This window comes from Anomaloglossus baeobatrachus, chromosome 5 (assembly GCF_048569485.1).
Source record: "Anomaloglossus baeobatrachus isolate aAnoBae1 chromosome 5, aAnoBae1.hap1, whole genome shotgun sequence".
Classification (NCBI taxonomy): Eukaryota; Metazoa; Chordata; class Amphibia; order Anura; family Aromobatidae; genus Anomaloglossus; species Anomaloglossus baeobatrachus.
The window spans coordinates 550,035,951-550,062,890 of record NC_134357.1 but is presented as its reverse complement, the minus strand read 5'-3'; the positions used below and the strand labels follow the sequence as shown (position 1 = coordinate 550,062,890).

The following is a 26,940-nucleotide window of genomic DNA, read 5'->3' as shown; positions in this document are numbered from 1 at the left end:
TCAGGCTGCAGCCCTGTCTGACCCCACGGCCCTGTCGGAAGAAGGCCGTCCTCTTCCCGTTCACCTTCACGCTGCACCGGTTCTCAGTGTATGAGCTCTTGATCACGTCGTAGGTTCTGCCACCTATTCCGCTCTCCAGAAGTTTCCGGAACATGCCTGGATGCCACACTGAGTCAAATGCCTTTTTGAAGTCCACGAAACATGCAAATATTTTCCCCTGTTTTTTGCCGTGGACGTGGGTCTTGATGAAGCTTTGCAGGGTGTAGATGTGGTCGGTGGTTCGGTGGTTTGGCATGAACCCAGCTTGGCTTCTGCTGAGGACGTCACCCTGGGTGAGGAAGGCGATAATCCTTTTATTAATGATGCTGTTAAACAGTTTTCCCAGAATGCTGTTGACACAGATCCCTCTGTAGTTTGCTGGATCATATCGGTCTCCATTCTTGTAGATGGGCGTTATGAGACCTTGATTCCAGCTTTGAGGGAAGTAGCCGGCACTCAGGACGTGGGTGAATAGTTTTGCCAGTGCTGCATGAATGTCTGGGGAACTGTATTTTATCGTCTCAGGCAGGATGCCGTCACTGCCCGCGGCCTTCTTACAATTTAGCAGTTTGATTCTGTCTTTTATTTCCAGCACACTGATTGGTATGTCCAGAGGATTTTGAAAGTCCTTGATTGTCTCCTCCATGTCCCTCAATTTAGTCATTAGATGTTCTTGTTCTGGGGTTAGGTCTTCTTTTGGGATATTCTTGTAGAGGCCCTTAAGTAGCTGTGCCAGATGTTGCCATTTTGAATCTGGAGGGTGCTTTGCTTGGGATTTGTACTGATATGGCTCCATGTCTCCCAGAATGAGTTATCCTGGAGGGAGTCTTCGAGCTGCTGCAGTTTGTGGGAGATGTGCTTTTGTTTTTTCTCCTTGAGGGTTCACTTGTATTGCCTCTGTAGGGTGTCATAGACCACTCTTAGCTCCTTGTTGTCTGGGTCTCTGTGTTTTTGATTTGAGGCTACCCTTAGGGAGTTGCGCAGTGCCTTGCATTCTTTGTCAAACCATTTTTGGCCTTGTTTATTTGTAGGTCTCTTGGAGTTGGTTCTTCTGAGGTCTGCTAGCTCTGCCATGGTACATAGGATGTTATTAAAGTCGTTTACTGCCAGGTTGACCTCTTGCTGGTTTGATGTATAGGATTTTGTGTGAAAGTTTACAAGCAGCTCTTTAATCTCTGTTCTGTTGGTCATGTTGGTATATTCAATGGCTAACTGTTTGGGCCACTTGAAGGATGGTGGCAAGTTGTGGAGACAGCTCAAGTGGGGCTTTTGTGTGGGTGACTTGTCCGTGGATCTCAAGTACAGCAGTGTCTGGTTGTGGTCTGACATGTGGGTGTCGGGGGTGACTATGAAGGCATTTATGTTTGCTGGGTCTATGTCTGTTATGGCATAATCCACTACACTGCTGCCCATGTGGGAGTTTAGTGTAAATCTCCCTAATGAGTCCCCCCTGGTGCGCCCGTTCAGTATATGCAGCCCCAAGCTCCGGCACAGGTTCAGCAGTGTTCTGCCGCTTTTATTCACCACTCTGTTGTAGCTGTTTCTTGTTGTCTGTACTGAGTCTCTGTAGAAGGGCTCATCTCCCAGGACGTATGTGTTTCCGTCAGGTGACAGGTAGTCCTTTTCTGTACCTGTCCTGGCGTTCAGGTCTCCACAGATGAGCACCTTACCTTTGGACTGGAATTCGGCAGCCTCCCTCTGAAGTTCCTCGTAGATGTCCAACTTAAAGTATGGGGATTCTGATGGAGGGATGTAGGCTGCGCAGAGTTAGATGTCCTGCTGAGAGGTGAGGATGGAGCTGCTTATCCTCATCCAGATATGGCTTTCTCCTCTTTTTTATTGCCTTGATATGTTCTTGGATCTCCTCCTTGTACCATATTAGTATACCCCCTGAGCAGCGGCCGTGTTTGGTGTTCTTGTTTTTCTGGGCAGAGACAGAAAATTCCTTGTATCCCATGGGTGCGAGAGATTCCTCCTCTGCCCGAGCCCATGTCTCCAGGAGGATCTGGATGTCAATGTTCTTTAGCCTTTGTTTGAAGTCTGGGTCATTTTTCTTGGACCCAAAAGCTGAGGCATTCAATCCTTGAATGTTCCAGCTGCTGATAACTAAGGATGTCATATTTAGTTGATATACCTTATAATGAGGAAGGATAGATTTTCATAGGACATAACCGGATTTAGTGGTGGGTTTGGGTGGCATATTTTAGTAGTGTCCCAAGAGTTTGCTGCACAATGTGTTGAGCAATGTCCTTATTTCTGCCATGTTGCTGCCCTCTGTTGATTTGTATTGCCATTGTGGGGCATGTGGTCTCGTGTATTTCTGCCATCTCTGTGGACTCTCTCCGGGGATCTCTGTGGGCTGCCATCTGTTTGGTGGGTGTCTTGCTTGTGGTCTTGGAGGTCTGTTTAGAACCATGTCCTTTAGCTCTTTTGCTAGATGGCTGACTCCTTGTTTATTGAGGTGTTTGTCGTCGTAGAGGTGATGGAGCGTTATTTCAGGGTGTCTTGCCAGCTGTATGTTTGGTGCTGAGGTAATACTGGCGGCCAGCTCTGAGTTGATTTGCTGGGTTATTTGTTGGTGTATATCTTTCCTTGGAAGCAGGGCAGACAGGATTATTTTGGTTCTGGGGAATTTTTGCTTGGCTGCTATTGCGAGTTTTGATAGGTCCTTTGTGACTGTCTCTTGGTGGATATTGTTGGTGCCGGTGTGTAGTATGAGGTGTGTGGGCTCTGTGAAATATGGGTTACTGATCACCTCCTCTGCTTGTGGGATCGTTGAGCAGTGAATTTTTCTAACCCGAGCCCTCGGAAACAGTCTCTGAGTGTCTAGGTATTTCCCGTTTGAGTCTATTATTAGGACTATGTCAGGATCCAGTGTTTTATTTGGGCCATTTGTTTTCTGTGTGTTGGGTCTTTGCGTGTTGGTTGCCCTTGTTTGTTGTGATGATGCATTTTCATTGCTGGGGTTGATGGTAGGGGTTTCCTTTGTGTTGTTGGACACCCTGATTTGCTGTGCTGGTGGGGCTGTATTGTTATTGCTGGGGTTATGTGTAGAGTCCGTCTGGCTGAGGTTGTCGCAGGTCTGTGATATATCTGGCACCAGGGTAGTTGGTGCAGGCATTTGTTTTGGGGGAGTGCTTATACTTTGAGGTGCCCTCTCTAGTTTTTGTTGTAGGATTGAGGATTTTAGCTGGCATATTTCTTCTTTGAGGTATGCGTTTTCTTCCTGTAGCCCTTGAAGTGACCTTTGCAATTCCCACAGGTCTGTTTTCACCCTTGATATTTCTCCCCTCAGTTGGTCATTTTCATTTTTCTCACCTTGGCTTCTTTGAAATTCTTCTTTGAATTGTATAAACTCGCATTCTAATTGGGACAAGCAGTCTCTGAGTATATCCCTGGGGGGTTGTGATGATTGAGATGTAGATGGGGCTGGGGGGTGGCTGGAGATTCTGTCTGCTATGGTCTGGTCACTTGTGGATATGCTTCCTTCCTTCATTAGGGTTTTCACTTGGTTTTTAATGTGCAGGAATTGTTGATGAAATTCCTCCATTTTTTGTTCCGTTCCTTGTACCATGATAGTTCCATTGCTATAAATATTTATGGAGAGATTATAGGTTTCAGGGTCCTCCTCATCCTGTACTCTAATTTGTTTGCCCCTGCTAATGCCCCGTTTTTTGATGTTCTTGTAATGTTTGCTGAGAGTCTGGTCCCAGGCTTCATGGTGCCCTGAGTAGAATAACAGATTTGTTTTTTCCTCCTGTTCATTAAAGTCTATTAGTAGTTTCTCTGGGTTTTTCTTGATAGTGTCCAGTTTTATGGCTTTTCTAGCTTCCTTGGATTTGGCTTTCTCAGGGAAGGTTATCACTAATGTGTCAGGCCCCCTGCTAGCTCCAGTTGCCTTCTCCAGGTCTCCTGCATTGACTACAGTGCAATCCCCATGTAGTTTCATTTTAAAGGTCTTTCTTTTATATTTTCTAATGCGTAATATACGATCAATTCTTATTTTAGCAGTGTATTGGCATGAAGCCCTTACCTTGGTGATGCGCTGTGCTGGTAGGGTTTGGTGGTCTGTTTGCTGGGTTTCCACTAGGCAATCTTGTCCTGCTTTTCTATCTGTGTATTAATTTTTCTTGTGATTTTTCTTATCATTGCTTAAAATCCTTAAAATGTTTGTCCGGTGTGCTTAGTATTCTGCTTAGTATTCCGTCATATCTGTAGATTTCCATATTATGTCCTCCAATCTGCTCATTATAAGGTATAAACTCTGGTTGAATCAGGAGCTCATCTTACAGTGTCCTGCTCCTTCACTGTCCAGTGTCAGTGTCTCTCTCTCAATCTGTCGGTCTCTCTCTCTGTCTCTCTCTGTCGGTCTCTGTCTCTCTCTGTCTGCCGGTCTCTCTCTCTCTGTCTGCCGGTCTCTCTCTCTCTGTCTGCCGGTCTCTCTCTCTCTCTGTCTGCTGGTCTCTCTCTCTCTCTGTCTGCCGGTCTCTCTCTCTCTCTCTGCCGGTCTCTCTCTCTCTGCCGGTCTCTCTCTGTCTGCCGGTCTCTCTCTGTCTGCCGGTCTCTCTCTGTCTGCCGGTCTCTCTCTGTCTGCCGGTCTCTCTCTCTGTCTCTCTCTCTCTGTCTGTCTCTCTCTGTCGGTCTCTCTCTCTCTGTCGGTCTCTCTCTCTCTCTGTCGGTCTCTCTCTCTCTCTCTGTCGGTCTCTCTCTCTCTCTCTGTCGGTCTCTCTCTCTCTCTCTGTCGGTCTCTCTCTCTCTCTGTCGGTCTCTCTCTCTCTCTCTGTCGGTCTCTCTCTCTCTCTGTCGGTCTCTCTCTCTCTCTCTGTCGGTCTCTCTCTCTCTCTCTGTCGGTCTCTCTCTCTCTCTCTGTCGGTCTCTCTCTCTGTCGGTCTCTCTCTCTCTGTCGGTCTCTCTCTCTCTCTGTCGGTCTCTCTCTCTCTGTCGGTCTCTCTCTCTCTGTCGGTCTCTCTCTCTCTGTCGGTCTCTCTCTGTCTGCCGGTCTCTCTCTCTGTCTCTCTCTCTGTCTGTCTCTCTCTGTCGGTCTCTCTCTCTCTCTCTGTCGGTCTCTCTCTCTGTCGGTCTCTCTCTCTCTGTCGGTCTCTCTCTCTCTGTCGGTCTCTCTCTCTCTGTCGGTCTCTCTCTCTCTCTGTCGGTCTCTCTCTCTCTCTGTCTGTCGGTCTCTCTCTCTGTCGGTCTCTCTCTCTCTGTAGGTCTCTCTCTCTGTCGGTCTCTCTCTCTCTGTCGGTCTCTCTCTCTCTGTCGGTCTCTCTCTCTCTCTCTCTCTGTCGGTCTCTCTCTCTCTCTCTGTCGGTCTCTCTCTCTCTGTCGGTCTCTCTCTCTCTCTCTGTCGGTCTCTCTCTCTCTCTCTGTCGGTCTCTCTCTCTCTCTCTGTCGGTCTCTCTCTCTCTCTCTGTCGGTCTCTCTCTCTCTGTCGGTCTCTCTCTCTCTGTCGGTCTCTCTCTCTCTGTCGGTCTCTCTCTCTCTCTGTCGGTCTCTCTCTCTCTGTCGGTCTCTCTCTTTGGCCGGTTTCAGACGTCCGTGTTTTAGGTACGTATGACATCTGGGTTTTTTTCAATTTAAAATTTTATTAATTTTCAAAAGAATACAGTATTAGAACACACATCCATGTTGTATCAATAATGCTAATCAAAAGTCAATGCAACGCTAAGCCTTCGCGGGCTTTGTAATATTCTATGGATGGCAGAAATGGTACATAGATAATCATTTAAGGCCTTAGATAATGATAAAACAACAAGAGGAGGTTAAGGCAAGTAAAGTCATAGAATCCAGAGAAGAAAGGGTAGTTCAGAAGAGGAGGAGGAGAGATAAAAAGCAGAATGAGAGTAAGGCTATGTGCGCACACTGTGTCTTTTTGACGCTGTGTTTTTGTGCGTTTTTGGCCGCTAAAAACGCACCTGCGTCGAAAAAACGCGGCAAAAAACGCACGCGTTTTGCCGCGATTTGGTGCGTTTTTTTGCTGTGTTTTTGCTCACTGCGTCTTTATGCATTTTTTATCAGTGAACAAAAAAAAAAGGTCTGATGTCATTTCCTTCTTCAATGTGTTCTTCATTCTCCACTAGTGTATGCAGAAGAGCAGACAGCTGCAGAACTACAAGGCTCAGCATACTCCATCCAATAGTGTATGCAGGAGAGCAGACAGCAGCTGCAGAACTACAAGGCTCAGCATGCTCCATCCAGGACTATATGCTTGAGGGAGAGTCAGGGGGAGCAGACCTACAAGGCTCAGCATCCTCCTTCCAGGACTGTATGCAGGATTTCTTTGCCCCCCCAAACAAAGAAAATGACGTGGGCTTCGCCATATTTTTGTATGCTAGCCGGGTACAGCAGGCAGGTACAGGCTGCCCCCAACCCCCAGCTGCCTATTTGTACCCGGCTGGGAACCAAAAATATAGGGAAGCCCTTTTTTTTTAAATTATTTCATGAATTTCATGAAATAATTAAAAAAAAAATGACGTGAGCTTCGCCCAATTTTTGAGTCCAGCCGGGTACAACTAGGCAGCTGGGGATTGGAATCCACAGTGCAGGGTGCTCATGCTTTCTGGGCACCCCCGCTGTGAATTGCAGTCCCGCAGCCACCCCAGAAAATGGCGCTTTCATAGAAGCGCCATCTTCTGGCGCTGTATCCAACTCTTCCAGCTGCCCTGATGCCGGGTGGCCCGCTGGGTAATAATGGGGTTAGGGCTAGCTGTATAGCTGGCCCTAAGCCCGAAATTCATGGTGTCACGCCAATATTAGACATGGCCACCATGAATTTCCAGTCCATTTTAGGGTATGTGCGCACTAGGCTTTTTTTTTCACGCTGCGTTTTTATGTGCGTTTTTGTCTCAAAAAACGCACCCGCGGCTAAAAACGCGACAAAAACGCATGCGTTTTTACCGCGATTTGGTGCGTTTTTTGCTGCGTTTTTGCTCACTGCGTTTTTAATCAGTGCACAATGCCATTAAAGATTGTTGACAAAAAAAAAAAAAAGGTCTGATGTCATTTCCTTCTTCAAAATGTTCATTGTATGCAGGAGAGCAGACAGCTGCAGAACTAGTGTATGCAGGAGAGCAGACAGCAGCTGCAGAACTACAAGGCTCAACATCCTCCATCCAGGACTGTATGCAGGAGTTTTTTGCCCAAAAAGAAAAAAAAAATGACATGGGCTTTGCTATATTTTTGTATGCTAGCCAGGTACAGCAGGCAGGTACAGGCTGCCCCCAATCCCCAGCTGCCTATTTGTACCCGGCTGGGAATCAAAAATATAGGGAAGCCCTTTTTTTTTTTTTTTTTTTTTATTTCATGAATTTCAAGAAATAATTAAAAAAAAAAAATGACATAGGCTTTGCCCAATTTTTGAGTCGAGCCAGGTGCAACTAGGCAGCTGGGGATTGGAATCCGCAGTGCAGAGTGCCCAAGCTTTCTGGGCACCTCCGCTGCGAATTGCAGTCCGCAGCCACCCCAGAAAATGGCGCTTTCATAGAAGCGCCAGCTTCTGGCGCTGTATCCAACTCTTCCAGCTACCCTGGTGACTGTGGCTCGCTGGGTAATAATGGAGTTAGGGCTAGCTTTATATTATCAGCTGGCCCTAAGCCCGAAATTCATGGTGTCACGCGAATATTAGACATGGCCACCATGAATTTCTAGTAATGATAAAAAAAAACACAACACACAGAAAAATATTTTTATTAGAAATAAAACACAACACAATTAGTGACTCCATCTTTATTGAAATAAAGAACCCCCCTCCGCAGTAATCCTGGGTCAGGGTCCCGCGCCGTCCAATCCGGATCCAATATCATCTGATCGGTTTGCTGGAAGGCAAAGCGATCAGATGATGTGTCAGGATCAAGTGCCTGAATCCCATCACCCATCAGCTGATTGTATAAAAGCCGATTATACAATCAGCAGATGCATCAGTAGAAAAAAAAAATAAAAAAATACTCACTTATGTGCTGATTACCGGCAGCTGCTGCAGCGATGGGGCGGGAGTCTGATCCTGTCTGATCGCTGCAGCAGCTGCCGGTAATCAGGGATGAAGTCTCCTGACGCATCCGCTGATACCGGCCGGGCGCCCTCGTCACCGCGATACTTACGATCACCTGATGCGTCAGGTGACTGCATCAGGTGATCCATCGCCAGGTCCTGCATCTATCGGAGCCGGAGGTGTCCCAGCCGTCTGCACACAGCCGGAGCGGCGATACCGTGAGAGGAGATGGGAGCGGGCATGGCACCGGGAGTCTGCAGACAGGTGAGTATAACTTTTTTTTTTTTTTTCTACTGTTAACTTTTGTTTTCGCAGCCGCTTCCACCTCCTGCCTGTACATGGCGCCGCATGGCAGCATACATGTACAGGACGGGAGGTGGACGCGGCGGTGACGGTACCGGGAGGATTCACGCTTCTGTATTTACTGACAGAAGGAATCCTCTTCCTGTACACGTCACTTTACTACCCACCTCCTGCGTTTATAGCTGCGTTTTTGGTCTTAGAAACGCACCAAAACGCACCAAAACGCAGCTATTTGCGTTTCTCATTGCGTCTTTCAACATCCCATTGCACTCAATGGATGAAAAGCGCAGTGAAAAACGCGGGAATAATTGACATGCTGCGTTTTTGTGGCACCACAAAAACGCAGCTGAAAAAAAACAGATGTGTGCGGACAGCAAAAATTAAAACTCATAGACTTTGCTGGGGAAGCAAAGTCCTGCAGTTTTGAGGCCAAAAACGCACCCAAAAAACGCCGCAAAAAACGCACTTAGCCTATGGTGAAGCGACCGGGACTGATACAATGTCTATTGAGCTAAGATTTGTTGAAAGTGTGGCGTAAGCTGTCTGAAAGAGAAACAAAAAAAAAAAAAACCAGAGTGCCCCCCTTCCGGAGGTCAAATTAGGTCCAGAAATTTTTTACTAGATAGGAAAGATTCCCACTGGAACCACTTAGTGGCTGTCTCCACCGTTTGCCCATGTGACTGGGCCATCACCATTTCCATGCGGTGAATCACATTTACTTCAGTTACCCACTCGTCAAACGTCGGAGGGTTAGAATCTTTCCAGCGCCGAGGAATCACTGTCTTAGCGGCCTGGAGAAGGTGGCCCAAGATAGATTTCTTAAAAACCCTTTCCACTATGCTACAGATATACAATAAGACTGCCTCCGGGCGACTGGGGACTACGATCCCTGTGGCCTCCTGTATGGCTGCCAGTACTTTGCTCCAAAAGGCCGACAGGCTCGGACAGTGCCACCAGATGTGAGACATGGTGCCACCTTGGGCTCCACAGCGCCAGCAAGTGTCAGGTATTTCGGGGCACCATGCATGAAGAGACGCCGGAACCCTGTACCACCTGGAAAGTATTTTATAGCTGGTTTCTTGCATCCTAGTAGCAACCACGGACCTGTGGGTCAGGCGGAAACACCGCTCCCATTGATTCTTGGAGATCATTTGATTGAGCTCTGACTCCCATGCTTTACAAAAGCGAGGAGGTGACACCTCTACTGCACTCGTCATAATCCTATACACTCTTGATATTGCATGGCGCGTATCAGAGGAACCAGTGCAAAGGTCTTCAAAGGGTGTTTGGGGGCGGAGGGTGGGCCACGACAGTGTCTTGTGAGGTCAAGAAGTGTTTGAGTTGGGCATATTCAAAATGGAATCGTAGTTTGAAATTACGGCTCTCTGTCATCTCCCGTAGTGGGAGGAGGGACCCCCCCGGAGCCACCCGATTTAGTCTCAAAGGATTCAATTTCGTGCTTCCCAGAAAATTGTTTGATGATGCTCCCGGTAAAAACTCCGGGTTATCGGTCAGTGGCATAAGGGGCCCTCTAGGCTGGATCAGGAGATTGCGTGATGACACAGAGTGGACCGTTTTCAATGTTTGTTTAGTACTATAGGACATCTCAATCTTATCCTTGGTGAGGAGCGGCCAGGTCCAGGGCAGGGTCGGTAATGATAAGGGGCACATACTTTGTGCCAGACTAACCCAAAGCTTAGAGCCAGAGTTATGTAAAAGGTCTAGGACCCTGGCATGGGCGGCTGCCAGGTAGTACCTTCTGCAGTCAGGCAATCCCGCTCCCCCCGCACCCTTAGTCCCAGTTAAGATGCTACTCCCTATACGGGCACGCCTTCCAGACCAAACAAATCGACCGAATATACGTTGCATCTTGGCCCAGTAGGTTGCTGGAACATAGACCGGGACCGTCTGTATCAAATACAACAATCTTCGCAGAGCCGTCATTCTAAATGCACTGATCCTGCCGAACCATGAGAGAGTGCCCCTATGCCACAGAGTTAAATCCCCCTCGAGCCGTGACAGGAAGCTTTGGTAGTTTAGTTGAAAGAGCCTGGACAGGTCAGAAGGGATTTTAATGCCTAAATATCCAATACTACCATGAGGTGGCCATCTGAAGGGAAAGTTTGGTTTTATAACATTCACAGTTGATTGGGGTAAAGATATATTTAGGGCCTCTGATTTATCGAAATTGATTTTAAAATTGGACCACTTGCTAAAACGGTCTAGCACCGTCATTAAGGACGGGAGGGATGTGGTAGGGTTACACAGATATAAAAGGAGATCGTCAGCGAAGGCAGCGCACTTATGTTCCCGATTGGCGATCTTGATGCCCTGTATGTCCGGGTTCGCCCGGATGGCCGACAACAAGTGTTCCATAACTAAGACATATAGTAGCGGTGACAGGGGACATCCCTGTCGGGTCCCGTTTGGAATGGAGAAGGGTCTCGACAGAGTGCCATTAATCTTAAGGTGGGCAGTCGGGGAATTATATAAAGCCATCATTTTAGACGAGAAAACCGGTCCCAGGCCTACATGCTCTAGGGTCTGAGAAAGTGACTGCCAGGAAACCCTGTCGAAAGCCTTCTCAGCATCCAAAGACAGCAACATCAAGGGGAGTTTCTTAGTGTGTGCGTGTTGGATTAAATCCAGAGTTTTTATGGTGTTGTCCCTTGCCTCTCTACCAGGGACAAACCCGACCTGATCCAAGTGGATCAAGTCAGGGAGTAGGGGGCCAAGTCTATTTGCCAAAAGCTTGGCATAGATTTTTAAATTTACATTGAGAAGCGATATTGGTCTAAAACTACTACACGTCGTGGGGTCATTTCCGGCCTTACGGAGTAGCGAGATATGAGCCGTGGTGGACTGGGACGGAAAGGGGACAGATTCTGAAATTGAATTAAAGGAAAGGAGCATAATTGTTCTGAAAAGGATTTATAAAATTTAGCGGGGAGCCCATCAGGGCCAGGACTCTTATTGCCAGGAGTGTCGCGAATCACTGCCAATAAATCCTCCAGTAGAAACGGGCTCTCCAAGCTATTGATTACAGAGCTATCGAGACATCTAAAAGGTGAGGGCATTGAAGGGTACCCCTCACCCGAGCTAGGGGGCTCAGCAGGTATATTATATAACTTTGAATAATAGTTGTGGAAGGTGTTTGAGATGTCTGGGGTGGCGTCAAGTAATTCATCGCGTGAGTTCTTAATGCAGGGGATAAGGGTGTGGGCTCTCTCCTCCCTCAACGCGTTTGCCAACAGTCTGCCGGGTTTATCCCCAAACTCGTAAAACCTCCCCTTTCCCACCTGCATTAGACGTTGATATGAGGAATCAAGCAATTTTTTAACCTCGAACCTAGCTCGTAAGAGGGCTTGTAAATTTGTGGCCGATAAGGCTCGCTTGTGGATGAGCTCCAGTTCAGAAACCCTATGGAGGGCTTTTACTATATCCTGGGCCTTTTCTTTCTTGATTCGGGACCCGTGCTTAATAAAAATACCTCGTAGGACACATTTCAATGCTTCCCACTTATAAGTGGGGGCTGTGTCAGCTACCGAGTGGTCTTCCATGAACCTTGCAATAGAGGTTTGGATATCAGAAACACAAAGCTCATCCAGTAGCAATGACTCATTTAGCCGCCACGACCCTCTAGGGGTCGAAAGAGAGGGGATCTCAATCGTGCAATAAACCGGCGCATGATCTGACCACAATATGTTATCCATTCTCGTGTGTTGGATCCAGGGGAGCGCGCTATGTTATATTAGTATGTAATCAAGACGACTATAGGAATCCTGGGTGTGGGAGTAGAAACTATAGTCTCTGTCCGATGGGTGCTGTATTCTCCAGGTGTCGAACAATTGAATGCGCAATAAAGCTTTTTTAATACGTTTAATGGTAGAGTATGCAATGCTAGATTTCCCCTTTGAGTTGTCTAAGGTAGGGTCTAGGGTGACATTAAGTTCACCACAGAAAATCACTGTACCCTGTATCAGGGGAATCGCGACGTCGATCAAACGGGAAATAAATCTGTCCTGTCTTTGATTTGGGGCGTATGCGTTAATTATTGTGAAGATGTGGGTCCCCACCCTCAGCGAAAGAATTATATATCTTCCAAGACTATCTGTCGTGCACTTTAGGATCTGATGTGGGAGGGATTTATGGATGGCTATCGCCACCCCTTTAGAGCGGGAGTCAGGGTTGTCCGAGGACACCCACGTCTGGTAATATTTATTTTTGAGAATAGGGGCATGTCCTTGTTTGAAGTGTGTCTCCTGGAGACACGCTATCCTCACCTTCCTTTTATGGAGATGATATAATATCTGTGACCTTTTCTCCGGAACATTGAGGCCCCTAGTGTTGAAAGAAGCGATGGTTAGGTCCGCCATCTATAAAAGAATAGGATATTAGAAATATATAAGAGAAGGGATCGAACACGATCAGCCCAGCCGCTGAAGATAGAAAGAAAAGAAGACTTAAGCGGGCTTTACACGCTACGACATCGCTAATGCGGAGTCGTTGGGGTCACGGAATTCGTGACGCACATCCGGCCGCATTAGCGATGCCGTTGCGTGTGACACCGATAAGCGATTTTGCATCGTTGCAAAAACGTGCAAAATCGCTAATCGGCGACATGGGGGTCCATTCTCAAATCTCGTTACTGCAGCAGTAACGAGGTTGTTCCTCGTTCCTGCGGCAGCACACATCGCTGCGTGTGACGCCGCAGGAACGAGGAAGCTCCCCTTAGCTGCCTCCCGGCCGCTATGAGGAAGGAAGGAGGTGGGCGGGATGTTACGTTCCGCTCAGCTCCGCCCTTCCGCTGCTATTGAGCGGTGGTTCAGTGACGTCGCTGTGACGCCGCACGGACCGCCCCCTTAGAAAGGAGGTGGTTCGCCCGTCACAGCGACGTCGCCGGACAGGTATGTATGTGTGACGGCTCTGGGCGATGTTGTGCGGCACGGGCAGCGATTTGCCCGTGTCGCGCAACAGATGGGGGCGGGTACCCACACTAGCGATATCGGGACCGATATCGCAATGTGTAAAGTAGCCTTTAAGGAATGCAGAATGTAGCGGGTAAGAAAGGAAGAGAGAGAAGAGAACAATAAGAACAACAGGCAAAAAAAGCCTAGCACAACAAACTAAATCTGAACAAACGTTCCTAGGGAACATATCCGCCTCATCTAGGCAGGACGGGATCCCAACCTATTTGGGGAGAAAGGATGTCAGACATAACCGAGCAGAGCTCCATATAAACTAAAAAACATTAAGGATAACCATAGACACCGGTAAAAGTAACAAGTTCTTATATAGTACGGGCTATGAATAGACTGGAATGTAACGTGTGGAAGCCCAGCAACTCAAAATACTGTAAAATACTGTAAAAAGTATAAGTCATATAGGCGTATTCAGCTATTAATTTCCTCCACATTGGTTACCGCGGACGGCCCGCCCTGCGGCCCCGTTCTCCTCTTGGAGGCAACCCCCCGCTGGACTCGGAAGGAGGAGTTGGTCTGGAAGAGGCAAGCCGTTCCCTGGGCACCCAAGGCTGGAGTAGAGTGGTTGGCCAGGCTGCAATAGAGATTGTTGGCAAATTCAGACTCTCAGTAAAAGCCGGGATGTCCTCTGGGGAACATAGGACCATCCATCGGGAATCTTTCTGTACCGAAAGGGAAAATGGAAATCCCCACCGGAACGGTAAACCCCTCTCTTTTAGGACATCAAGAAGGGGCTTAAGAGTCGCACGTTGGGCCAGAGTGTGCCGTGAGAGATCTGGCATTATGCGGATAGTAGAGTCATTGTATGACAGATTCTGTTTCCTCCTGGCTGCTTGTAGAATGGCCTCTTTTATAGCGAAAAAATGCACTCTGCATACAATATCTCTCGGGCGGGAGTCATTTGGATCTGGAGGGCGTAGAGCCCTATGGGCTCTATCAAGTTCAAGGGCAGCTCCCGGTGGCCTCTTTAGCAAATTGTTAAAAATGGCACGGAGAGCAGTGGGAATATCAGGAGCAGCAATAGATTCCGGGAGACCTCTAACTCGTAGATTGTTCCGTCTGTTTCTGTTTTCTAAGTCATCCACATGTTGTTGAAGGGCAAATAGTTGCTTGGATTGGTTTTCTACAGTCTCCTGGATAGATTGAATGGACATCTGGGAATTTGATTGTTGCTCCGCCAGGGTGTCAACCCTATGAGTAAGTGAGGAGAGATGCTGCCGCAGCTGGATAAATTCCTGCTTACACTCCGCCACTACTTGATTGGCCAATGCTGCGATGTCGTTCTTGGTGGGGATTGCTTGTAACAGTGCCCGTAGGTCTGCCAGGGATGCCGGGCGATCCTCGCCCCTCGAGGCGGCAGCGTGAGGTATAGTGGGGTATGCATAGAAAGAATCCTGCAAGGCTGGACCATATATTAGCGTTTGTGTGTTTTGGGGGTTCTTTATATCGTCCCATACTTGTGGCATAGATGCATGACAAATTGGTGGTGACCCCAGTACCCTGGGACCCCCATTCATGGGGATCAATGGGCCCCTTTCTAGGTCCCCGCCTGCGGCAGTTGGGCTCTCAGCCCAGGAGGATCCGGTGGACCACTGATCTGGGGAGGGAGGGGGCACTTCCCTCTGGGGTATCCCCCAGGACTCATTGGCAGCCATCCAAAGTTCATGGGGCCCTCCACTATTTCCAGGTCCCCCTGGGCGTCGTGTGTCTCCTGATAAGAGGCTGATGCTGCTACGCCCCCTTCTGGCTCGGGTCCCGCTTCCCAGCTCTTCCTGAGACCCCTGTACCTGGGCCTTATAGTTCAGCAGGCCACCAGTACCGGCTCCTGTTCCCCCCTCACCTCTGATCGCTGCGCCTGTGGGTGAGGACAGGGCTGCTGGTGCCTGCAGTGCAGCTTCTTCCTGCAGCGCCTGTTTCTTCAGTGCTCGGGCCCACAGCGGTGACTCATCTTCTGAGCCCGAGCACCTGTGTGCCCCGCGCCCGCACGCCACACTTCCCCCAGCTCCACTAGCGCCGGCTGCAGGCAGGATGGCAGGGCTCCCCGGCTCCGTCAGAGGTGCAGCGGAGGGCGAGGTGAGTAGAGCTGCGCTCGTGGTCGGTCCGGCCTCCAGCCCTGGTCCGCCTGCTAGCGTCTCCAGGTCGCGGCCGCCATCTTGGAATGGCGCCGCTGGTGGTACCGCGTCTCCCGTTGTGGTGGATCCGCCAGCTCCCGCCATGGGTCTTTTGGAGGGTCTTCCCGGATCGTGGGGGGGTCTCTGCTGCTTCTTGTCTCCTTTGGGACTCCAGGCTTGTCGCCCCCTCGGGCACCGGGATGGTGCTTCCTTCAAGCCCTGCAGGTCGCAGTTCCCTTCCTGGCTGTGACAGGGTCCCAGGCTCCCTAGTATGGGTGAGGTAAGCCCCAATTTTGCCCTGGGATGCAGGGGGCTGCCCTGAGGTGCTGGGCTTTTTCTTCTTTGGAGCAGATTTGCCCATTATAGATAGTACACCGGCACTATAGGGGATTATTTAGAGGAGCTCCAGCAAGTAGCGTCCTCACTCGGCCATGTCCAGCTCCGCCCCCCCATGACATCTGTTTTTAACATGTACCCATGTTTTTATATGCTAATTACTCACACGTCCGTGTTGTCGCGCTTACCATGTGACTCCGGACGCACACACGGAGAAATGTCCGTTTTTCTTCTGGCAGAATGGGTGTCACACGGATCACACACTGTGATCCGTGTGACATCAGTGTGACAGTACCGGAGGAAACGTGTGTTTTAAATAAAAAGATTTTCTATATTTACCTGTATCCAGTGGTGCTGTCTTCAGCTCCTGACCCCCGCTCATTATACTCACTGAATATTCAGTGCCCTGTGGAGCTGGAAGCCGGAGCATCGCGGGGACTTCAGTGCCGGGGAGCGCATGCTGGGTGAGTATACAGCAGAGTGTGTGTGTGTTCCGTGTATACATGCATGTGCGCTACGTGTGTGTATGTGCTTAGTGTATCCATGTGTGTCTGCTGTGTGTGTGTATGTGCTCAGTGTATACGTGTGTGTGTGTAGTGAGAACCTGGAAGTCGGAGCATCGAGGGACAGCATCAGGGACTCATCACAGTTCCCAATGAACTCTGATGAACCCGTGAAGCTGTAGCGCAGGTGTCACGGGGGTCATCAGGATGTCATCAGAGTTAATTGGGAGCTCCAATGACCTCTTTTATGTCACTGTGCTTGCAGTATATGTGCCGCCCCGGTGCAGACCAAGGTGCTCGGATCCGGGATCGTAGCGCAAGGGGTCCGGACCCGGGTCAGCAAACACTCCGATCCTTGAAAGGGGATTATTTACAGGGGAGAAGTTTGTGATGCCACCTGCGGGTTGCGGTAATGGGAATACCGCCGCTGCTGGAAGGAGTACCGGGGCAGATGGTGTGGAGCAGCAAAGTGTCAGTCCCTCCGCAGGTAGGGAAGGCCCCGGACTCTGGGGTTTGGTGGATTTCGGAAGGCAGCTTTGGGAGAACAGGGTACTCACTGTGGTAGTTGTGGTGTTGGTTGAGGTTTGTAAAGTAGACACACACACTATAGGTAAACCAAAGTCTCTGTGTACCGCTGCCACTGCGGGGAGTTCGTCCAGGTGTCCGCTCCCACCGGTGTCACTTGGTGATCTGGATCCTGCATCCGTACACAATTTAGTTCTCTGTTGTGGCCCCTTGGCTTGAAGCTGTTGGGGCCTCGCTCACTATGTGTAGTGTAGCTGTGCTCTTGATGGCTGGCACTTGGGATTCAGTGGGTTGCTTTGTTTGGAAAACCCTATCTCCCTCGTTGTGCTGATGCCTTCAATCTCTGAGCTCTTTGGGAAGTTCGTGAAGATACTCTCCCTCCCAGGTTAATTATCAGGACGTTGAATCGGGTCCTGTACCCCGTTGTGCTCGGCACCAGTCTGTTTGTTGGGCTTTCTGGTGCCGACAGTCCTCCAAGACTACGTCTGTCACACCCCTGTCCAACGTCCCTGCAAGTGGTCCCCAACTCCTCTGGTCCTGGACCACTGTCTGTGACCCAATTTCGGTCAAGCTCCTCACACTTTGAGGGCTCTCAATTCCATCCCTCTCACCAGTCTGCCTGACTCCTAGGTGGGTGGCCCTATTCCAGCTAGACTAACCCACTGGTGTGTCTTGACAGGTATGATGTGAGGTGTTGGTTGGGATTTGTGGTATTGATGGTAGTGGCACCGATTGTTGGGAACCTGGAACCATGGGGGTAGGCCCTGCACCCTGGGCAAAGGATGCAGTTCCCTGCAGCACCCTGATGTATTCCCCCTGAAGTGTTTTTTGAGGGATTTCTTTTTCTTTTGTCTTCACATTCTAATGTGTAGTCATTTAGACTACTGCTCTAACACTGACAGGTAGAGATATATTCACCGCGATCTATGTAAGGTTCCTGCGCTAATTTTCCTTTTGTATTTAAGCACATATAATTATATTTATAGAATGGTAAAATCATTTTTAATAATTTTTGACACTATAATTCTTCATTATCCCTATAAATTCACCGTCCACAATCTTAATTATTTTTGCTCCTTATATCGGTCGATGTATATTATAGAAATACACCTGAATTTATCACACCCAAGCATTCATACCTGTTCACTTTCACTAAACTCCCGTTTAGAGCTGGGGTTTAAGCACCAGCTTTTTCACTTTCCTAAATACCTTCCAGGTTCGAAAATCATCCGCCCCCCTTTTTTGTTTTTTGATAAACAAAAAAATGGATACATTTTTCAGAAATGTTTTATTTATTTATTTATTCATTTTCATACATTTCTTTTTAAAATGTTGTCTTTTGTATTATGTATGTAATGAGCTTTTTTTTTAATTGTTCAGTGTGTTTTTTTTCTCCATATGGCGCTGAGTCATGTCTCTGAGTCATATGGGCTGATGACGTCGAAAATGCATACGTGGCAGCATGGACGCCTACATATAGGTCCTGGCTGCCATTTGTTGAAGCAAAATTTCTTTTTCCTGAGGAAGGAGACGGAGATGTCTCTGAAACGCGTAGAACTGTGAAAATATAAGGAAGTCTTTTAATAGACAGCATCTGTGGTTTTTAGCGCGGCGATAAACCTGTTTCTTTTTCTCCTATATATACTATATGCCCATGCGTGTGACTGGTACCTGATTAAACACGGACGTCTGAAACCGGCCTCTCTGTCGGTCTCTCTCTCTCTCGCCCCTCTCTCTTACTCACTGATCACCGCCACGGCGCTGCACCGCTGTCACACTGCTCTGGCGGCTTCTCCTGCTTTTGAAAATGCCAGCCGCTCATTATTTCATCTCGTATTCACTGCTTCTCCCGCCCACCGGCGGCTATGATTGGTTGCATTCAGACAAACCCCCACGCTGAGTGACAGCTGTCTCACTGCAACCAATCACAGCCACCAGTGGGTGGGTCTATATAGTGTAGTAAAATAAATAAAAAAAAAATGGTCTGCGGTCCCCCCTCAATTTTGATACCAGCCAAGGTAAAGCCACATGGCTGAAGGATGGTCTTCTCAGGAAGGGGAGCCCCACGTTATGGGGAGCCCCCTAGCCTAAAAATATCGGCCAGCAGCCGCCCGATATTGCCGCATCCATTACATGCGACAGTCCCGGGACTTTACCCAGCTCATCCGGAATTGCTCTGGTGCGGTGGCAATCAGGGTAATAAGGAGTTAATGGCAGCCCATAGCTGCCACTAAGTCCTAGGTTAATCATGGCCGGTGTCTACGCGACACCCCCCATGATTAATCTGTAAGTTAAAGTAAATAAACACATACACCCAAAAAATCCTTTGTTTGGAATAAAAAACAAAAAAATCACCCTCTTTCGCCACTTTATTAATCCCCAAATATCTCTCCAGGTCTGACGTAATCCACACCAGGTCCCACGACACATCCAGCTCTTCTACATCGGAAGCTGATAGCGAGCGGCTACAGCCCTTGACTGCTCTCTTATCAGCTCCACGGAGCAACTGAAGTGAGTCACACTATGAGCAATGACATCACTCAGGTTACCCGCGGCCACAGCTGGATCCTCCAACTGTGACAGCAAGTCGACCGAGTGACTGAAGTCAGCCGCGTGATCAGCAGTTCCCTCACTCAGGTGATTTGCGGTCTCTGGTGGAGGACTCCAGCTGGCCGCAAGTAATCTGAGTGACGTCACCAGTGATCGCACAGCTCACTTCAGTCACTCATGGGATTTGTGGTCACCGGTGAGTTCTTCACCAGTGACCGCAAATCAGGCCGGGACACCGAGACAGACCCACGCACAATGAAGTCGGGTGACGTTCATCAGAGTTCATTCTCATCGCGCTGTTCTGTTTGTGTCTGCTGTCAGCGGGCATGTAGCAGAGCTGAATTGCCGTGGGACCGCACTGTCAAAAATGCATCCAAAACGCATGCAAAATGCATCCAAAATGCATGCGTTTTGGATGCATTTTTTTTGTCAAACGTAGTGTTTACAGTTGTTAGAGGGTGCATTTTTTTTTGACACTTACAGAACACAACATGCACTAATACTCTTAGGCCATGTGCGCACGTTGTGTAATTACAGTACATGCTTTTACGCTGCGTTCTGCACCGCAGCGTAAAAGCCTGCGTCCGCAGCACAATCTATGTAGATTGTGCAAATTCCATCCTCACGTTGCTCTTTAGAACACAGCGTTTTGCATGCTGTCAAAACGCTGCGTTCTAAAAAGTAACATGTCAATTGTTTTGTGCGTTCTGGATGCTTTCTCCACTCTGTCTATGGGAGAGGCAGCATCCAGAACACACGAATTCTGCAGACACCAAACTTTCAGAACACAGCATTTCAGCTACTTTCTGAATGGCACAAGCAGTGACTTTACACTGCGGTGCAGAACGCACTTACGTGAGCACATAGCCTTACAGTGTGGATGTAGCAGTGCCGAGTGTGTATGAGGTGTACGGAGCAGAGTGTGTTTGCTCTATATGGAGTGGAGTCATGTGTATACGATGTGTATGGAGCAGAGCTGTGTGTCTATGAAATGTACAGGGTGGAGCCGTTTGTATAGAGCGGAGGCGCATGTGTATGACGTGAGTGGAGTGCAGCGGAGCTGTGTGTGTATGATGTGTGTATGGAGCGGAGCCATATGTGTATACGATGTGTACGGAGCAGAGCCATATGTGTATACAATGTGTACGGAGCGGAGCCATATGTGTATACGATGTGTACAGAGCAAAGCCATTTGGATAAGATTGTGTATGAGGAGGAGCCATCATGTACAATATATGCAGTGACAAGCAGAAGGGTAACAATGTTCTGCCCTTGTGGCTTTCAGGCTCCATATCTCTCCGTCCTCTACAGCTCTGAGCGTGAGACGACCTTCATGTTACAGACGACCATCTTGGCTTCTCATACATAGATGTGACTTGCCGCTATTCAGCAATGATCAGTGATGCAGATTCTTCTCTGCATTGTTACTGTAATGTTATCTTGTTAGTATACTGTAAATCCCCTGTGACTTTCCGCTCTGCCTGAATCCTTCTGGGCTCTCCATCAGATTCGATGTCTAGACCAAAATCTGACCCCAGGTCTCTTCTACATGGTCAGTGTTGGTCCATACTGGTCGGCTCACTCATGTATGTATACATTTTAATAGAAAACCACTGGCGCTCAAGAAAAAAAAGGAGACACTAATAGCTTCTAAACAGAATATATTTATTAAGAAGATATTATATATATTTCTCTTCTTTTCCCCTATTTCTGCATATCAATTATCAATTTATTTATGTTTGTATAGCTCCACCTTCAACCCTTCCCACACTATTGGGAAAAAAAATGTTGGACTTCAAGCATCTTCTTAAAGACCATATCAATCTACTTCTTAATTACAGGTACTTTCAAATAATTATCCTTTTTCATTCGTTCCATCCATAACCCTATAGCATTCCAACATTTCTATATAATTATTTTAAGTGTAGCAGGTACTAATACTATGTATGTATACAGCTTTATCTTCAACTCTACCCACAAGTGTGTGATTGGATTGAGGTCTGGGGACTGTGTGGACAATCCAGCATCTCTACCTCATTGTCATTGAGCCATTTCTACACTAATGTCAACCTGTGCTTCGGGTCGTTGTCCTGCTGGAATACTTTGTCATAATTTTCATACTCATAGTACTCGAGTGTGTGAAGTAACTACGGATGGGCAATCTCCCCGATGGTCGGGACCGGGGAGACTCGCCTGATAATTTTGTAGGGATTGGGATCGAGATAACATTATCTTGCACCTCGATCACTGATCTTTGACTTTACAGTTATGGGATGGGGTGGAGGGCTGTAAAATAATGAATACAGTTAATAATAAACATTGTCATTTGTCATTTATACCTACAGGTCCCGTGACGCGTCCTGCAGACTCTGTCTCCCTCCTCTTCTCCTTCCGAGTCCGATCATCGCTGTGCTGCCCGGTAACAAAAGGACCTTCCGTGACATCATAGCATGTGACCAGTCACGTGTGAATGTTCTATTATCTCATTGGCTAGACTGGTCACAGGGCTATGACGTCATGCTAGGTACTGACAGGGCAGTAAGACCCCTATTTCAGGAGTTAATACAAAATACTGCTTAATAAAGATTCAATATGCTTAACACAGTTTAATTGGTCACGATGACCCATAGACTCTCAGTGAATATTACACAAAATACCAGTTTGTACCAGGCACACCTATGATTATATTACTGTAATAAAGATAATTACGTGCGAAGCATAATTTTCTGCTGAAATAAATGTATTGACCAGATATTACTTAGCTATACCAAAACTGCAGATGTCAGGAATAATATTAAGACATGATCATGCGATGCATTAGATCATAATGGACTTTGGCTAACACGTCCACACATACACGTCCACACACCTACCTGTGTATAAATATGGGATGATTCGCTCAATAAAACTTATGGCATTTGCATTTTACCCAGGCTCATTATTGACTCTGCGTCAATTGCATTCAGACTGCAGTCTTACCATCTAATTTGGCTACCTTCCAATATATCTAAATGGTCTGGCTTAGACCACCTTATCAATTTGGGGACCCAGATGGGACAGGAGAAGACCCCAATACGTGAGACCCGGCATCTGCAGGCTGAGGACCAGAGGACACACAGACTCAAACACCGGTGTGGGTAAGAACCTTAGTTTCTTACAAATCTCTTTCTGTGTCTCCACTGGCTTCTATCCTGTAGCCGGATCTTGAGGTATGTTATAGCCAATCTTCCTGATATATCCTGCCCATATTATTTGGCAAAGAACCGTAGAATATCCTAGTGATACATGATATATATTGGATTGGATAGTTTTATGTGCTGTTACTTTAAGTGTTTATTGTATGACTACCGTGTGAATGTATGAGTCTGCCTTGAGGGTGCAGGACGTTTTCCTATGGTGTCTGCCGTGAGGACTTATCTCCCCTGTTGTACTGGCTTGCTAGAATCATACGAGGAGACGCCCAAAAACGGTATACCCATAATGAGCGACACCACCTCGAGACAAGGGGATAAGTTTGTCATCTTTGTCTTCTTGCTCCCTGTCTGTTTATGTGTACCAACTACCCCACATGGTATTAGAAAGTATTGAGAAAGCTTTTGTTTTACTAGCTTGCCTATGATTGTTCTGTTTTACCCTCTGGTTGATGTATAAGATTTACACATATGCAAAGATAAGTCTAGGGTACATACCGTCCCTCACCACAAGGCTTTAGGGGATTTAGTGATGTGACTGTTGGTGCAGTCATTGGCCAAGTCATAAATCTCAACATTGAGAGTCCACACACCTGAAAACTGATAGAGTGCACTGAAGTCAGTTTGGAGGTACCGCAAGTTGTAGGACAAAGGGCATAACTATTGGTGTAGTCACTGGCCAAGTTATGAGGTGCTTGAGATGCCAGTTGAAAGGCAGGGGTGAAGACCACGGGTAGTACCACACTAGATAAGACACAAAGGAAGACAACCAGAGGAAGGCAGGCAGAAATGGGTAATACACTTAGCCAGGAGATAACCATGAGGGTTGTGGTGGCAGTGAAATAGTGAAAGGTCTAGGAATGAGTGGTGATTCATTGGACTCCGCTCTCTGGTGAACAGTTTTAGTGACAAGCACGGGATGGATTAATGATTAATGAATAACAAGTTAACTGGACAGGCAAAGGCTCAGTCTGAGGTAGCAAAGAAAAGACATCATGGAGCTAGAGTAGGAGACGTCTGGATGAAGGGACGGCCGTGAAGTTGCCCCCAGGCAGACCACATGAGGGGGGAGATTGCGCAACTCCATAAAAGTGAGAAAATGTATTATCTTGCTTTGATACCCTGGTGTGTTCTGTTTGGGATTGGGGGTTTTGGCGCCAGAGTCCAGACACCTGATGACTGATCTCTGTGTGATAAGTCCTAGTTTTTAATCAGGTCATAACATCCCTTAAACGTCTGCATTATGTGAAAAATGTGTGTGTGTTTTATGTGTTCCGTGAAAATGTGAAAGTGAAAGTAAACTATGTTGAATCATTCCGTTACTGTACACAGCTGTGTAAAGAGAAGGAAAAAGTGCTGGAAGTTGAATTCTGCTGGTCTTAAGAGTTTAACTGTTTTTAATTGTCTGAGGTACTACACTGAGGTAGTACATTGAGAATAGAATGGGAAAAAAAATGTGATAGGTTTGTTTGGATTATTTTGTCTTAATAAGGTATCTGCAGTGTTAACGAACTTTGGAGCTTGTAATCTCCGTAGATGGATTAGATGTTTGGAGTATTGCGAAAGGTGAATGGAGTTCCTTGTTACCCACATGATACTGGCTTTGTGACACACTGGTACTTTTCTGATGCAAAGTGTTCAGACTCAACGTTTCTGTATGTATTGCTGTAGACAATCCCATGGGTTTGTTGCTGACTGAGGTCAAATCTATTTGTTTGTATATTCCTGTGAATATAGACAGTTCTGATGTAGAAGAAATAGGGGTAAGCCTGAAAAATATGTTGAAAATTTGCAAAAAGAGGAGTGTTAGTTTTTGGATTTGAAGACCGGGGGTCAAATTAGACGGCACCCAGTAAGTTTAGCATGAAGGAATTCGTAGGTGAGAAAAAGTGAAAAGCATGTTGATAGTATGGAAAATTCTCCTCAAGGGGGGCAGGAATGGTTGTCCCTGGAAGGAGATTAGGTGGATAAAGGATGTCATATTGAGCAAAAAGATGTATAAGATGCTGAGGTCATAAAATGTCAAGAGAAGTGGAAATTATTGAGATGGATTGAATAAATGTAATTCTGAAGCTAGTGAATACATGTATATTGCCCCATCTATGAAATTGGCTTCTCCCAGGCTGATCAGAAAGCAATGCCCTCCACGTCTACATAAACCAACACCCTCTATTCCTGTCCTGAATCCATATGACATGCCCTATGTCTCTCCCTCCCCGTCCTCTCTGGTGGCCATTTTACCCTGGCCAACACCCAGTTCCTATTTTTTTTTTCAGCCATCTTAGGACCCAAAAGCCACTGGTCTGTTTATTGCTTGTGCAGCAGGAGCTGCAAAGGAGAGACATAAAGGCCTCACATTCACACAAATCCTCCAAATTAGCCTAGATCCCAGAACTTACAACCTCCAAAGACAACCCATCGATACTATCCTTATTCCCACCTCCTTTTCCCCTGGCAGTCCCACACAAGGTCCTTCCACATATGTTAAATGGAAGACACAGGAGGCTGCAGTACCAGTGAATATTCATTCTGACCCTGATTTAAACTCACTGCCCTTACACTCTTCTACACATACTGATTTATATTCTTCAATTTAAGGTTCAGCTATAAAGAGAAAGCCAACATACAGACCAGGGTACAGTTCTTTTTCTCGGGTCTCCGAGAGCCCATACGCAAACAACTGCATCTGGTAACTCCTGATTACAGAAGTAAAGAACCAAGGCACCTTCTTTCAAGTAATAAGAAGTGTGGAGATGAATCTAGCAAATCCCAAGACTACCCCACGTACAAATGTGCTGCTTTCACAGTCACCTGAAGAGTATCATCATTCATCACATCATCTCCAGCTCCTTTTGCAGGAGCACCAACCTGTGTTTTCCACCCACTTACTCACCCATTGCTGGATAAGACCTCCGACATCATCCTAGAGCACAAGTTGAAGATCAAAGGTCTACATGACATCACTGCTATTCTCGCACAGACTCAGACAAAACACCTGTCTGCCGCCAGTTACGTGTGGCTACAGTTACTGCTCCCTGCCAACGTCACCATCTCCCAGTGTGTGGTCCTTAACCCTGCTACTCTTTTCCCTCTTCCAAGGGGGGAGAGTGTCCCATCTCTGACACCTTGGTGGAAGAGGTAGTCGACTCTGGCATAGCTCTACATGATTGGAAGACCCTGACTTAACCCTCTTCGTGGATGGATCAAGATATACAAATCAAGAAGGACAGTTCCACACAGATATCGTGGTGGTAGCAGAAGACGCTGTGCTGATAGAGCAGTCGCTACCCACATCCCTATCTGTACAAGAAGCAGAAGTATGTCCTCTCACTGAAGCCTGCAAGATGGCAGCCAACATCTACTCTGTATGGAAGACAAGAGACTTGATCACCACCAATGAAACTCCTGTGCATCATCATGAGGTCACAGAAGTACTGCTTTGCTACTGCCAGGTAGAGTCGCGGTGATCAGGGTTGAGGCCCACATTGGAGGAACCTGAATAGAAGCAGTAGGAAATGCCTTCGCTGACAAAACAGCCAAAGAAATAGCATTGTGCTCCTTAAGTGAATGAATGAGAAACATCAGAGACTGAGATAGTGTGCAGATGTGGGCTCCTGGAGACCATAGAAAGTGACCAGGAACCTGCTTTCATAAAGATATGTCAGGCCATGGGTAACAACTGTCCCTACATACCCTATACCACCTGCAGAATAGTGGGAGGGTTGAGCGGTTGAGGCAGTACAGGAAACGGGGAAAACAAGTGCATGAAGTCTCCCCCTTACATTGTTCAGTGCTAGATACACCCTAGCAGGAACCACTAAGTTTAAACTCTATGAGATTCTGTTTGGAAGTGCCCCCAGATGCTAAATCTGTTGTTCAAGAAGTGAACTATTTGACTAACATAAGTTCAGTTTTTTTTCCTCCACTCCAGATCTTTATCAGGAGATTCACCTAATGAGCCCTGGAACCAGATATGATGTGGCTTTCCAAGTCCTCCTGATGACCAACACTGCTGTAAAGGTTGAAAGGAGACCTACATGGATCCATGCATCCCAGTACAAAAAGATGCCGGACTTGAGACGGAGATGGTTGTCTCTCCTCTTCTACTTGTTACATATTTTCTCTGATACATAAGCTGGTTGTATTTGTTTTGTCTTGTTGGTCAAGGTACTATAATTAAGAAAGATGGTTAGCATTGCATAGATACATTGCAACCGGTAAATAGGTCATTATGTTTTGTTTATGCAGCAGCTAGACCTCACCTGAGTACTGTACCGTTCCCCATAGACCCTAGAAGAGAGGTTTTAAATGTATATTGTCCCTTTACACTAACCAGACAACCCTTACAAAAAGATGCCATTTCTAGCTCCGTTATATCCTCCTTATTATCAATAGTGGATACATTGTCTACCC

At 47.2% G+C, this 26,940-nt stretch overlaps 1 long non-coding RNA gene across 1 annotated transcript in view; it reads left to right on the top strand.

Annotated features, from left to right (window-relative positions):
• Positions 1–22,684, top strand: part of LOC142312286 (uncharacterized) — a 106,860-nt gene extending 84,176 nt beyond the window's left edge. The window contains exons 2-3 of the long non-coding RNA XR_012754350.1: positions 21,084–21,177; positions 21,682–22,684. This is a non-coding gene — a long non-coding RNA (uncharacterized LOC142312286). The remainder of the gene's footprint in view (positions 1–21,083; positions 21,178–21,681) is intronic.
• The last annotated feature ends 4,256 nt before the right edge of the window (positions 22,685–26,940 follow it).